The 16194-nt window shown below is 35.3% G+C and overlaps 2 long non-coding RNA genes across 2 annotated transcripts in view; one reads left to right on the top strand and one right to left on the bottom strand.

Moving 5' to 3' along the window:
• LOC147909263 (uncharacterized) overlaps positions 1-9333 on the bottom strand; it is a 148438-nt gene extending 139105 nt beyond the window's left edge. The window contains exons 1-2 of the long non-coding RNA XR_015545489.1: positions 9261-9333; positions 7282-7947 (exon numbers count right to left, since the gene is read on the bottom strand). This is a non-coding gene — a long non-coding RNA (uncharacterized LOC147909263). The remainder of the gene's footprint in view (positions 1-7281; positions 7948-9260) is intronic.
• A 182-nt stretch (positions 9334-9515) lies between these two features.
• LOC147909262 (uncharacterized) lies at positions 9516-15966 on the top strand. Its single transcript, XR_015545488.1, has 2 exons — positions 9516-9656; positions 9856-15966. It is a non-coding gene; the product is annotated as an uncharacterized LOC147909262 (long non-coding RNA).
• The last annotated feature ends 228 nt before the right edge of the window (positions 15967-16194 follow it).

The following is a 16194-nucleotide window of genomic DNA, read 5'->3' as shown; positions in this document are numbered from 1 at the left end:
TGTCGATAAATTAATTCAGCTTAAGCAAACTGTGACAAAGGTTTCCATGGAGAGTTCCTTATCGCAATGCTCGATATCTTAAGTCGTTTCATCCAATCAATAGTTAAGAGGATTTGTCAATATACAAATCGTAGATACGGTTCGTTTCGTCAACAGATTTCTGCAATAAAGCTCGCAGTTTACAGAATAAGATACTTATATAAATTCACACATGCAAATATTTAAGCTCAGATCCGCTTTGATCAAATATAGGATTTCTCTTATTTAATTAGATTTATTCTCATCAGTCCAAATTCGTATCCGTGATAAGTTTGTGCGTTTCATATTGCTTTGTGTGAGTACACAATATGGCATGCAATTCTATTCGAATACTAACAAGATTATGTACGATTGAACAATTCTTGAAAAGCAATATTCTCGACATTCCGAGACATGTTACTAATTGACAAGTCCTATGCAGGTACAACGGGTAATTAATAACGTCTGAAGATGTGCCGCGGATGATTCATGCTAGCCTAGTGACTCATTGTAAAGATCTCAGGCACGCCGGGAAGGAGGAGCAGCAGAAAGGGCTGACCGTAGTCCAGGATCCGGTGTGCCTAGAGGGCTTAAGTCCACTCACCGCGTCTCACGCTCGAGAGGGTGGAAACGAGAACGCCCTGAGGCAGGAAGGAACGTCAGTGACTTAGCGGCCGTTTGTAGAGGAAGGATATCCTCTGTCCTCCCACTCGCAGTGAGACGTGATATTTGGATTTGCTCCTGCGGCAGGAACAACGTGCCCGCCGGCTTTCATTTTCTCTGATGGCGGAACCCGATACAGACTTCCTAAGAATCTTTACTCGTAACTTTGCGAGGGTCCCATCTTCTTTTAACTCATACCTCGTATCGATTCATTTCTTCTTAATCTTAGCAAAATTTACAGAACGATAACTGTAATTCTCTTTACAAAAATATCGAGAAAGTTCTATAATCATGTTTTCTTAATTATTTGCAAAAAGTACAAATTATCACAAATCAAAGAGTCAAGAGAGAACAATCTAAATTTGTTGTCCCAAACGAAATTGTAATATTATTTTGTTTCTACTACGCCACTATTAATCACACAGTTGTGCGTAACGAAACGCACAATTTATAACGCAGTGAACAATTATATTTCGATTGTATAATATAGAAAATAGAAATACAAGCGTCTTAAAAGTATCCAAAGTAAATAATATTACAGATTCGTTAAATTTGACAACAACTTCTCAATTAATCATGCTACGTCCTTAAAGTCCCAAACTTATTATCACCCACGGCTTATTCTTCGCGAGTGGCGATACTCATTAGTAAATCTCTATCCTACGCGAAGTGGGCGGATGCAGACGAGCCACAGCGCGAAAAGGCAGGCCGCTGCAGAAGCCGCTGTTGGGTCCCGTCCTCAGAGCCGCCTTTCTCAGAGGATATGCGTAAAGCACCGGCTCCATCTTTTTTTCTTTTTCGCCACAGTCTACCCTCATATTCTCGTATTCCTCTTATGGAATTCTTTCGTTCTCGACATCGTCATATTTCCACATACCCACACAACGCATCTCTAGTGTGCTCATGCGAGGCTACTAGCATTCAAGTATTCTCAATGCGCGAGAGAAAAGGAGAGATAGCGGTCACGCGGCGAGGCTTTATGCATCGGCAACTTTAAATCACAGTCTGGAAATAATTTACGTACGGATAGATAGTTATTACTATAAAGCTTATGTGGGACGTGCGTGAGCAGTCGGAGGACCTACAATCGACTCGCCTGACTTGGCCGACCGTCTGACCTCAACTTCTTTCTCGCTTCCTTCGATTTTTGCTATCTTTATCACCGCGTCGCGTCTCTCTGCTCCTTAACGGAAGAGGTACATCTCTCCCGACTGACCGTTACTAATTACTTTACTAATTCCTAGTTTACCGCGTATCCCGATTACTTATTACGGCATCGAATGACAAAGCATGGCAGATTGGAGAGTTACGAACAAGTTTATCGACGATGTTGGACAGAAATAATGTGGCTATTTCTTAGTAATTTCATGGTATTTACTGATTTTTCAGATTTATTTTCAGTAAAAGATAAAGTTGTCAGAGTGTTAATTACTTGCACAATGTTTACAAGCTTTAATTAGAATTCTTCGCAATTAGCTAATTATGTAGCTCCTAATTTAGCGAGAAAAGATTGTCAACTATTCAAGAAAACACAAAGTTTTTACGATTCATATTTAAAAAAAAATCTTATCACAGTTAAAGAATCATTAAAAATTTTATATATTTCTTGGAAAATATAAATCTTTTCCTTCTATTAAATTTTTCTCAAATATAACACGATATTAATGATAACAAAAGAAAATATTTTTTAATACGTCCTAATCATTATAATTTATAAAACTATATTATGCACAACATACGAAATTTGGTCGACAACAACAATCTCAGATCTCGAATGCGAAACCACGTCAGGTTTTAGGTATGCTGCGAAGAGACGGCAAGCTCTAAGTGGCCGAGTGGCAAAAGTGGTCGAAAGTGTCGTAAATTAATACGACGGAGTAGAAGCACGATTTCGACGATCTTTCTCTCCATCTACCGCCGTGTGATGCGGGCCGAAACGTTAATCGAACTCAATCTTTCGCTAAAGAGAAGAAAAAATAACAAGAATCGCGGGAAAAATAACTCGTGCGAGAAGATTCTCGTGGATACGATCGCAAATATCGTGTCTGATTTAAAGGAAAGGGAATAAAGAGAGGAAGTCACAACGAGAGGAAATGGCGAAATGGAGAGTAAGAGTAAGCAGCGAACGAAGCGAGACGAAATTCACCGACCGCCTGCTGAATATCATTTTTTTCCGCTCGAGAAAATTTTTCACTTTTTCGTTTCTCCCCGACCATCGCCGTCGTCGCCGTCGTCTTTTCAAGAAGACAGGCATAGAATGAGAGAGAGAGGGAGAGGAGAATTTCCCCTTTCTCCGTTTCCGCTTCTATGTGTCGACTGCGTGCTCTCGCAGTGCCAGACGCGACGCGCCGTTACTCGTCCTGTCGTTTGTCAACCTCGACGAGAGATCTCGCTTAAGGTTCTCTCCCCCTCCCCTCCTCCCTTTATTCCTTTTTTTTTCTTCCCCTTGTCGTCGACGACCAAGTCGTTGCCGATGAGAGGCTTACGAGATGATGCTCTTCTCCCTCGTCGAATGCGAAAGACGACGATAGGAGAAAATCCGTCGAAACTTGACGGAGGATGCGTGAGTTAGAATGCCAGCGTGAAATCGCAGGGATCCGCAGCTTCTCTCTCAGATTCGAAACTTCTCTCGGAATCAAATTGCGCGTAGAAGGCACGAGGGGAGTATCGAGTTTTCGTTGCCTCGATATGATTTATAACTGCGAGTTTTTTTACGTAATCGGTATAGCTTTTGGGGAGTTCTCTGAAAAATCTTTCACATGAGTAAAATTTCCTATGACGCGTTTCATGGAATACGAACGATGTTTTTAAAAAATGTTCTTATCACTTTAGCAAGAAATTTAATTTTAATTATGCTTAGCACGAAGATTCTATTTTAGAAAATTATGCACACCGAAACCTTTTAACGCGGTATATCGCGATAAGCAGATAAAACCAGCTGATTCTGTGACAAAAGACGTTCCCAAGAAAACTGTAGTCGTAAGATCACGAAAAAAGGAACCGTAGTTCGAGATAAGACAACTTCAGATTTGCCTTTTTGCCACTTTGGAAGCCAAATTTTGGTCGATGGAGTTTCGGTCATAACCGATAAAGAATGAATCGACTTTGGAAAGTGGGAACCGGTTGCATCTTCGGAATTTATTGAATGTGTTCTTCTTTCTTTTAGGATTCGTCGTTATTACACGCATGTAGATGCATTCAGACGCGTTTAAACTCTCATACAACGTGAGCCAAATTGATGCGCTGATACGAATCGACACGACACACTCACAAAACTTGCAAAAACGAACACGAGGAAAATTGCATTATTGCAAGAAGAGCATAAAACATGCGGATAAACATATTTAAAGTTAAATCGTGGGGGGAAAAAACCGGTACATGCTCCATCGGTTCGGATAGCGTACTAACTGGTAGTGTAGTATCTTCAAAGCTACGTGAATTTTATTTGCAAATTTTCATTCGCTATAAACGGTGCATAATATGTGACAATAATGACGAAATTATCGCAAATCATTTTTTCTGATTTACATAGAGCGCATAAAAGTTGGACACAAAGTTTCGTGTTCATGAAATCATTATCCAGGTAGCACCTGATGACATCAAAATAACATCAAAGATATTATTTTGTTTTGACAAAATATCATTTTGAAAAATGATGACAAATAATATCAATTTTATTAGATATTTAATAACGTATATTTAAAAAACAAACTCTGAAGTGTTAGTTACAGCTTATTAAATATTAAGAAGATTCTGCATCAACACATTTTCAGTTGATGAACTGAAGATTGCTCTTGGCTGTTTGGGAGAATTTACTTAAAGAATATCAATCATTACTGAAATACCTTAAAGTATATCAAAGCCAAAAGTGATCATTTTAAATGTTAATTATTATTTCTGATATTTCATAAGATCAGTCAACATTCAGAAATTTGTTTCTTTGTAAATATATGTTGTAATAATTTGATAGACACAAAACTTTGAGACCAAATTTTTTTTCAATTTGTAGCGTTTAGATAGAATTATCTTGTAACAGGAAAATATATACTCTAAAACTTTTAGAATGAATCTCATCCTGAAAAGTGAATTCTTACTTTTAAAAATCGAGCTATTCTTTTTTCAAAACTCAATTTTCTTAGAGTGAGATTTCAATTCAAAGAATTTAGAAAGTATGGATCGCTTAAAAGTATATTTTTGCTACCAATTCGCCTACACATCGTTCTAGAACCTGGTTGGCCCAAGCGCTTACTGCGGTGTGCAGATAGCAAAGTCTAAGCCGAGGTCACGGGATGAGCACATTACCCTAAGCGTAAGCGTGTAATAAAATCACGGAGCTAACGACCGAGAGAATCCGGCGATGCAATGCGAGCAGAACGCAACAACGCGCGGCCATCCGGAGCCCTGGTTCTTCTGCTCTGGTCTTTTCGTGCTTAACAAGGCGAATTTCGATAAACATTTCCGAACATATCCGAGAAGGTCGGCTATCGCGGTTTGACTATCGTGACTAGTAACGCAATCGAGAAATAAGGTTGCATTTATTTAACTCGAACATCGAAGTCGCGCCGGGAGGTCCGTTGCAAAACGAACGAATGTTGTTCAAGATAAAATGATCTGGTTGAACTGCAGCGCGGTTATCCGATCGCTCTCACGAATCCTAGTAATAAAAATCGAGAAACATCGACTGGACGATTTCCGTATAAATAACTCTATATCCTGAGCATACGAGAAAATCCGGCCAAAATTGATTCGAATGCGTATACGAGACCGACGGCAAACTTTATTCCGGACATGTACCAGCTAATAAAAACGTCGCGCTGATGGCCAACGGATTTGCAGTGTAAACTCTTTAAACGGAAATCGTCGAGAGTTGTTTTCCAACGGGCAATCGTAACACGGGGTGCTTCCGACAAACGCATCCGGCGACCGCTCGAGGCAAGCAACTTCGATTTTTCGAGCATTTCAAGAGGCGGGAGAGAGATCTATACCTATCTAATGTACATTTACCTATCACGAGCTTCATCAGGATTTAGCGCTTTTCACTTTGGCGTAACGTGCTAGATAAGCGCCAATGTGTTGCTCTCACACCTCTCTCGAATATATTTTTAGGAAAAATCCGCGCTGGCGGATTCTCTCGATCCTGCTCTTCACTCTTTGGCACGTCGAACTCTTTTCCCTCCCATTCGACCTCCTCTCATATAGTCACCGACAAGTTTAATTATACCCCGCGACTCTTTCCCCCACTCTCCCCATTACTCTGCAATCTCTGCCCCATTAACGTCATGCAACCATCTGCGATAAAAGCGATAGCGCCGGAAAAAGTATCGGATACTATCCGTGACTTACCGTTATCGAAAATCGGAAAAAGATGTGACAACTCTAGCACTTACCTGAAACAGACAAAAAGAAAACATTATTATAAAATGTGTCTATGCAATAATAAATAAAAAATTATTTCAAGATATTCAACAGAGTTTATAATTTTTCTTCGCCGAGTTTTTTTTTTTAATGTATCAATTGTAATTGATACATCTTAGTGTTTTAATATGTGCATATAGCAATCGTATAATTCTCAAATTAGAATTCAAATCATAAATTCATTAAGATCCATTTTATTATAGATCATCTATAAATCGCGTCAAAATTCGATCTGATTTTATTATATATTTTCATAATATGTATATTTTACGTAATCATATTATCATTATATTCTGATTCCTCGAAAATTTTTCGCAAGGCAGCATGTAAAATCTGTTTAAACAATTCATAATTGTATCAGTTTTTAGGATAGAATTTTATTTATTAATTTTATATGTTATATATTTTTTATACTTTATTTCTGTTTTATGTTAACCCAAATTCTTCAAATATTTTTATGTTACAAAGCACATATTATGAAGCTCTCTTTAAATAATCTATAATTCGTGTCAAATTTTTGAGGATAGAATTCTGTTTATAATTTTAAAATCTATTATTTATTTTAACATATGAATGTATTTTCATGTATTTATAAGTTTTTTAATATAAATTTTTATTAAGTTTAAATAAGAATCTAATTTTTACATAAATGATCCAAATCATGTCTTAAACGTATGAAAATATATGTATATATACTGAAAAAATTAACTTATACAACATTATTTTAATTGAAAATAATTTTTTAAATTCACAATAACACGCTCGTACAATAAAACAAATACGCCATGCTCCCGTTTTAATAAAATTCTATTTTATTCATTAACAATGTGTTATTAAATAATAAAATCATTTTCATTTAAAATACCGATATAACATTATTTGATGCACAAATATTTAAAAGATATAAAAATATCATTACAATATAAATATCTATTAAAATATTTGAACTATCTTATATATATATTACACACACTACAATAAATAATACGTAAAATATTAAGGTACGCAAAAAGTATCTTATGTAACCGGTGAAGATAGACAATCAAACCCGGTAAGTAACATATAAAGCCCATTTATAACAGCAGTAATATTCTCATATTCGATTATTACTTATCAATTCTTACAATCACTTATAACTGCGCTATTTGTAGAATAGGCTTTATTGAAAAATAATAAAAAACTCACCTGTGATTGCTCTGTTATCACGATCCCGGTGCCTCCCTAGCCTCCTCCTCCTTTCTCGTTTTGCCGTGCATTGTCACTCTTTTTTTGGCACTCGCGAAAATATCACTATTAAAATTTTCGAACATCCGCACATTAATCAATATAGACACAACGATCGCGCGATACTTCGTACGGCCTCGACAAGTAAAATCGTATATACGATAAATGTTTTATTATATCAAGCAAGAAAAGAACGACGCGAGGAAGTAAATAATTCTCAATCGCGGAAATAACCTTCACTTTACGCGACGCGAACGGGTCTGCGGCACGAAGCGGAGAATGTGTGTCGTCACTGCCCCCCACTCGACAAAGTCAATTCGTGACAATAATATAGTCCGCGCATATCAATTTCCCTGCGTAATATTCGTGTAACCGTCGACTCGGCAAGCACGCAGCGCTCGACATATTCGAACAAATAGTACAACACACGCTGTGTCATTGTGTACATACGGAAGGGTAGCCGCGTCATCAACACTTCGAAAGCGACGCGCCGAGATATGCGTAGGAGAATTATGCTTGAGCGCCGGCGTGTATTTGTATTATTACGTTCTGAAACGCGGCCGCGGCAAGTGTATAAAAAAGAACACGAGATTTGCTTACGTTGCTTGAAATCTTCCAATTTTTGCACTTAGAACGAGATAAATATACGTACATATATATTCGGATAAATATATGTACATATATATTTGAAGAAAAAGAAAGCAAAGATACTGAATGTACAAGTAACACAAGTAACAATATATCTACTTTCTAAAATCTTTGGAATACAATTTAATTCTAAAGAGTGACAAAGAGTGATAAATGAGCTATTGTTAAAAAAGAGCGGCTCAATTGTCAATTTCTAAGAATAAAATTTCACTTTTTATTGTTAGATTCTACTTCAAAGATTTTAGAGATTATATACGGTCGTTACGTGGATCACTTTCTATGAATAATTAACTATTAACCCTTAATATACATTTGGGTCATTCGTGTCCTGTGCATTTTTTTTCTTTGAAATATTAAGAGTGCCTGGTCAAATATCGGTCTCTTTTCTATTCCTAAAAAAATTTGGTATCGAGAGAACAAGTTTTGTTACCTGTTTCAATTCGTGCATATCCTTTAATATCTTAAAATAACTCCGAAGTTTACCTCTGGGTCACAAATGACCCATCATGTGTATGTACATTTTTGTAACTAAAAAAATTTTTATTCTCTGTTTCTTTTAATAATAATTCTTGTTTGCATTGCGGGAATATTTCGCGAATTATTAAAAAAAGAATTTAACCATAAAACAATATAATAGCCCTTAATGAACACGACGATTTTTGGCTTGTGTTAAATATTGTCTGTAATATTATATTGTCTGTAATGTTATAAAGAACATTTTTCTAATAAATTATAATATTTTTTTAACAATAGCAATAATAAAATCATCATTTTCAGTTTAGTTATTAAATAACTAAATTTTTGGACAGCCGATATTTGAACTATTTTTTTTTTGTAATTTGGAATGTTAACTTTAAGATATTAAACCACATTTTTCTCTTACACATTTTTGTTTCTACATTTTTCTATGAAAAAGTACATTTTTTTCATTTTATTAATTATATTTAGTTATAATAATTTATATATAATTTATTATAAATATATAACTTTACAAATACTTTCTAAAGATGCGCAAAAATCGTTCAATAATTTTTATATACTTGTAATAGTGATAAAAATTAATTCAGAACACGAATGACCGAACGTATACTAAAGGATTAAATATGAGCGAAGATTCGAGAACGTATCGAAACGCTGCTCGCCATGTTGAAACAGAAACTTCTCGCGTTTTAATTATTTAATTTGAGATTCGACAGAGATTATAGATTCAACAGAGATTATAGATAACGGGCGATCATCGAGAGTGGCTTTATTGTGAATGAATCGCTTTATTTCGATAATTATGTACTCACGAACGGTCCATCAGGTCTTAATTAGTCCGTTAATTTGACTGCGTCGTACGCGAGTAACCGCGAAGTGGAGACTGATGTGTGAGTGATACGTGAAGTTGGCTGCGCAATTTCGAGTGACGCCGTCCACTGGCAAGATGGCGGCGCAACGGACAGGATCGGAACAGATCGTACCTGCGTACGCGCGCATAATCGTGCTATTCTCGTGTTCTTTTTCCCTCACGATACGATGTTTCGCATCGGGAGTGCCGTGTAACGTTGCTAAAGCATCGCGCGATCGTCGTATCTGATAATTAGCACGCGAGTGATCGTGATTGTTCGTATGTCGCGAGTGCCTTAATTGAAGCAACGGGAGGAGAGTGAGACGTGGAAAGCATCGGGCAATGGCGGAGCAATAGGGTGAGTATTATTTATGATTTGTCATTCATTTGACTCGTTATAGTTCATTTTATAAAACATCAATCCAAAAAAGGTTTTTTCTTAAAATTTTTTCATAAAATGTCGTTTAAAGACAGAATTTCACACTCACACAATGATTTTAAAAATATTAATTATTTTTTAACATTATTTTAACTTGAATACATTTGCATTTTTATAGATCAACGTTCGTAAAATTCCGCTGCTGCGCGTCAGGTCGGTGAGTTTGAAATTTTTTTATTTCGATTATTTTTTATGTTGATTAATAGACTTGTGAAAATTACATTAGATGTAACGAAATTTTTTTATGATTATTAATATATAAAAATGTGAATTTATAATAATAACAAATGTGCACGGCAGTTAAATATTTTATATTTTGCACTGTAATATAAAATATTTGTCTAATTCTTTTATCTGAGTTCGTTTATATGATTACAAAAGATAAAAATTTTTATTCAGTATATGAGAAAATGAAATTTTGTAGATCTAATGTTTCACAAATTATCTCAAAATGAATGGGATAAAATTAAAAGTAAATATTTAATATTATAGAATATAGGTATATAACTTCTTTATCTATCTATTACTTCTATCTATTACTTAATAATGTACACGCTATTTGCCAAATATATGTAAGATTTTTAAGAAAGAGTTAAGATTATATCATAAAGGCATAATAATATTTTTATTTAATTCATTTTAGTATCAATTTTATTAAAATTGATTTCAAATTAATTGCTTAAATATGTAAAAATCAAAAGAGAAAAAAGTAAAAATAAAATAATTAGATATTGATATACAAAAAATATAAAACTTTTACTAAAATTTTTTTGTAATATTTGTAACAAACAATGGACGATTATATAAAATAAAAGTAAAATCTAAAGTCTAGTTTATACAACACAGAAAGAAAAAAATAATGTTAAAATATGTATTAATTTTTTTTTCTTTCTTTTCGTAAATCGAATTTAAGAAATTAATTAATTAATTTTAATAAAAATGCATCAATTGTTAGGAATTTTTTTATACGCGCAATTTCACATTGATTTTTCCATTTATACTTATTGACAATTTGATTCTTTAATTTGGAAAAAAAATAATGGTATGAAAAATCCAATAAATATTTCCTCTCGTCAACGAAGAACTTTATGTAATAATTTCTTTTAAAATTAATCGATCTCATTACGACATTTCGTAATCCGTATGTAAGATTAATCCGTATGTTTCATTAATTATGAGCAAACAAAGTTGCCTAATAACATGATATAAAATTAGTAAATTTGTATCTACGCAACATACACATTTGTCGTTTTTATTTATTATTAATTTTCACAGTTTTCTGTGAATTTTTTTATAAATATGTATCTTCTTTTAGTCACTATTATTACGTTATCATTCATGAGCAATGTATATAAAAATGAACAACGGCCCGTATATTAAAGGCAATTTATCGTATTCTTTTCTAAGAGAAACAATGGAAATATATTATAAGAATAAGAATCAATGCTCTACATTATCCAGCAAGGACGCGTCCATGCGGCCTTACGGCCGTCGGAAAAATCGTCTCAGGGCCAGCGGGCGTGTAATAAATTCAACGTTCGCATGTGTGCCCCGGGGCCTGATGCACACACCGATTCGCAACGAGATGCCAAGTTTATTCGCGCACTCACGCGCTTTGCACCGCATGGAGATAGGGGGGTTCGCACCTATGCATTTACGCAGAGGAGCCAGGTAGGCGCGACGTGTGAGGTTTTTCACGCGGTTCACCGGGACGACTCCGGTCGAGGTTTAAGTGGGTGTCCAAGAGATAAGCAACCACGACTGGCATAACAGCTCGATAAACTCTCATGTTTATTGGATCGCCTTGGCTTCTTCTCTTTCACTGTCTCGCTCCTGCCCGATTCTTTGTCCATTACTTTTTTTGTTCTTTCACTCGCTCTCCCTGTTCTTCTCTTAGCGCCTCCTTTTGTATCTTTCAATGTTTTCGTCTATCGTCCGATTCGCGGTGCTTCCGCTACGATTCTTACTTTACTCGCTCGTGTCTCTGCCGTCCACTTTCCCTCCGCTCGATTCTTTACCTCGGTTGTTAACCCCGAATTAGTGACCTCGTAGACGCAAGAAATTCTCAAGCCGCAGCTTTTAATAAGACAGCTGTTTGCGAGCCACTGATTGGCGTGCATCCAGCTGAATGCATCGTTTTGCCGATAAACAAGTAAGAAATGTGATATTTCACGGCTTCAATTTGCTTGCGAAATTATACAAGATGACACTTGACACCTTGCGTGCAAAACGTTGAAAATTAAAAATGTTTACATGTGATTACATATTATAATACCGAGCTTGATAGAATTTTGTGACTTGATAAAGTTTTTATTTATTCAAATGAATATTTCACACATGCTACATAAAAAAATTTAATTCAAAATTATTTTTTGTAAAACAGAGATTTAAAAAATAATAATCAGACTATGTGTGTGTGTTGATGAACAGGAAAAATTCAATCAAAGATTTTACAGTTTTTTTTTTCTAATATTATATTCGTATAAAAGTGTTCTATGAATCATTTTACATAGAAAACGTCTGCATATTAATCATTATTTTATAAGAGCGTGAAATTATTTGCTTGTGTTGGTATTTTGGATTATTTGCTTCCAATTCACATATCGTTTGATTTCTCTCACCCTTGCTTTGTACTGCAACTCTTTGATGTGAAACACAAAGCTAGAAATTGAGAAAGATAAATATTGTTCATGAAAAGGGATTTCCGCGGTGAACTACGAACGCGACGATTCAAGGTTTGATGACACAAGCCAGTATTTTAACAACTCGGTATTTATACTCGTATCATCATGGCTAGGACTTGCCGTATTTTATCGCAAAATGATTCTCAATAATATTACATATGCGAAATGTTTACTAACGTTTTCGATATTTGATTAATCCTCTGTAATTAATGTGCACAATTACCTTTCAAAGCAGCGAACTTAATATAATCATGTATCAATCTGCACATTTAAATATACATATATAATACCCTATTAACATGTTACATTATTAATCTTCACGTGCAAAAGGTATAATAAATATTTCGCACATACCGAACAATAAGATAGCAACGTGTGGATATTACTTGCTCGATTGTATCCGGTTCTATCATAATATTTATGTAATACTTTATCAGTGCGATGTCGCGAGTCACGATGCGGAAAAGAGTTGTTAGCTTTCAAAGTCGCGGTACGGAAGAGAAGCGAGCGTACTAAAGAAAGCGAATGGAACAGGAAGACGACAAAGGTGGACCCGAACTGACGGCAGACAATACAGCGTGTTACAAAGCCCGAATGTGCATAGTAGAACTTTGATTGGATTTGCCACGCAGTGCCACATTGCGCCCACGTGTAACGCGTATTAGCATTCATAGTCGGCCGTCGAGAGAAGCGTCTATTACTATTGTAAATCGTTCTTAACAGTACTCGTCGGGGTTCAGTCACGCGAATGCGCCGGAATACCGATCGTCCGCATCGTCTCCGGAACGCGCGTATCATCTTTTCTCGACGCGACGACGTCTGGTCGGAATAAGTGAGCACGCACGTCGAATTTCAATTCGGATGTTTTCCCGTTAGCGAAGCCCTCCATTCTCTCTCGTTCGTTTCATTGGTCACGAATATAGACATCGTAAACGGAATAATGATTCATCTTAGCATTTAAATGTTCGTTCAAAAGCTGGGAAAACTTTTTCTTCATTGCTTAGTAATGAGGTATCACTTGTAATAACAATCAACGAAATTTTCTCATGACGATTTGGATTTGAAAAAATGTATATTGAGACTTTTTATAATAAATTTATATATGAGCAAAAAGAAAATGTTTGAAGTGGGTTAATGTCATGCTTAGTCGAGACTGCAATAATGTAATAATTTTTGCCGAAAAATCATTCACCTTCCATCAAGTAAAATACAAAATAGCGAAGGAAACTTACTAATGTCAAGCCCTGGAAGCCGAATGAATACTCGTTATTTGAAACTCGAGAATACAAACTTTCTAAATTCTTTAGTGTGGAATCTCATTTTAAATAATGAAAATTCTGCCACTCTTGAAAAAGAATGGCAGAATTTTTTTTTATTTCATTCTTTAGAATGAGATTTCCAAAGAATTTAGAGGGCATAATGATTAAGTACAAATATTACTTTATCATTCTTTATTTTTTTTGTCAAATCACTTTTGCAGAGAAAAACATACTATATATTTAAATATTAATTACTTGTTTGAAATATTTCAAAAGTTCATATCCATAAATTCATCACAAGTTCATCACAAGCATGAAATTTATTTCAAATATATTCTAAATCCTATAAATAAGTTTAATACTTCAATTAAATCGATTTACTTAATACATAAAGCCGCTTCTTCGATAAAATTCGATACTCTTAAAAAAAAAATAAATTCTTGTTTTTTTTTAGTACATATAAATTCTAAAAATTGTAATAAGTAAGACTATTATCTTTAACAAAGAAAATATTCTTTGTTAAAAATAATCGTTACTTAAAAGAAAACAAGTAAACTAAACAATCCCTTTCCTTAGCAATATTAATAGAATATTTTTCTGTGTACGTAACTGTGTATTTTTCTTTGTACTTTCGCACGCATGTACTTGTATCGGCATTCGTATCTTGTCGCGCAAGATCAGCTTATTAGAACCATTGTTTATGCCTATACTCAATATGTATAAGCTAGCGTGATATGGCATAGTACAGGCTTTAAATTTTCATGATGTATAGAAAGAGTATTGCACGATGCATGTCTTCTACCTCGTAGAATGCGTGTACACAACGCGTGAAGGAGCTTTCTGCGTTGAAAGGAAGTCAGATACGTCTTTATGCCGAAGCTCGAAAGTCCCTCGTTGATTTACGAGCCAGCGTGCTGTATCAACGATTTATAGAACTCTACGCGGAATGATCTTGCACCGATTTTACGACAGTTCTCTCGCGCTCGAAACAGCCACTTGAGCGGAACTCTTTTCTTGCTGTAGGCTCTACGTTGTCTACGAGATCGCTGAGACATTGAGAATGTTCCCAACAACATAGAGGCTTGGGAAAGCGTGGGATATAAAGTTGAAAGCAAAGGGAATGTATCGATACATTTATGTGTCGAAAACTATCGTGCATTAGTAATTCAACGTCAAAGTTAAGAACAACGATGAGATCATAGAGATATATTAATTTTCGAACAAACAAAAAATATTCGGTAATTTACAGCAAGTTTTTGTCGATTTTATTTATTTCCACTCTTTCTCAAGTTTCTGTGATTATAATTTTAATTCGTAGGAGAATGCGATATATTTTTAAAGAAAGTATTTTATGATTTTATGATAATCATAAGTTTTGTCTTAATCGTTTCCGTGACTAATCGAGTGATAGAAATGAGTGCTTAAACGAAGAAAATGTATAGTTTACTTTGACATAAATTCTCTTAATTCTCTTAGTCAAGTAACTGTTTCTCTAAAAAGGATGAAGATAGTGCGAATTCCTAAGCAGTAGATTTGAGTAGAAACAATCAACGGAGGAGGACCAATACTCGTAAAAATAATGCAGTTCGTTGCTCACATCCGTCCATTCCCACCCATTCCCAGTATCTCGTAAATCCTTATCGTCACTCTCGTCACGCAGACGTTCCTTTCCATCGAGCCCCAGGAGTCTCGCCGTTCACAACGCCGTACCTCGCATTATCTTTACTTCTCGCTTCGGAATGCGAGGCGTCGCCGTGCCATATAGTCGTTCATAGCTTAACCCTTTCAACGAGCGTGAGATAAACGTGTCGCTGGACACCTTTCGTGAAATTGAATAATTCTGAACCGTACTCATATCCGTTCGAATACACATCACGACACTTATCTTCACTTCTCTCGAAAACTTTCGAGGTGGTCACCGACATTCGATGACCTCGAACGGTGAGCGAACGAATCGATCGGGCGATCGAATGTTTTTAAAGACATTTCGTTGTTCCGAACCCACGGTTATCGTAGGTTGATTAAACGCTCGTGGGATCGAACGTGTAAAAAAGTAGATATCGAAATAGGTAGAATTTAGAGAGACTCGATAATTCGATGCCACCAAAGCTGAAAAGACGTGTTTTCATTCCTCTCTTACGGATTACACGAAAAAAAAAAAAAAAAAAGAAAACGATAGTCGTATTAACATATCTCGTATAGAAAGAGATAAAATAATATAAAACAGAATAAATTATTTAGTATTAACACATAATTCTTTAACTAAAATTTTCAATATTTACAAAATCTATAAATCTCAAAATCTTTTACACTGTAATCTGAAATCACTATTGCAGAGTTAATAAACTTACTTTTTTATTTGAGAAAACCACTTTTTTCCTGATAGGTTTCGCTGTATTAGAAAACGTTCGAAATTCGATAAAGCCGGATTAACTCGACAATTCCATTTCGCCGATGCTTCAATTACAGCGAGCTGATAAAGATCGGCTACGCTTGCGAAGAGAAAACTAGATC

Source organism: Acromyrmex echinatior, chromosome 6 (assembly GCF_024713525.1).
Source record: "Acromyrmex echinatior isolate Ae372 chromosome 6, ASM2471352v2, whole genome shotgun sequence".
Classification (NCBI taxonomy): domain Eukaryota; kingdom Metazoa; phylum Arthropoda; class Insecta; order Hymenoptera; family Formicidae; genus Acromyrmex; species Acromyrmex echinatior.
The sequence above is the reverse complement of the archived record's forward strand: the minus strand, read 5'-3'. Positions and strand labels throughout refer to the sequence as shown.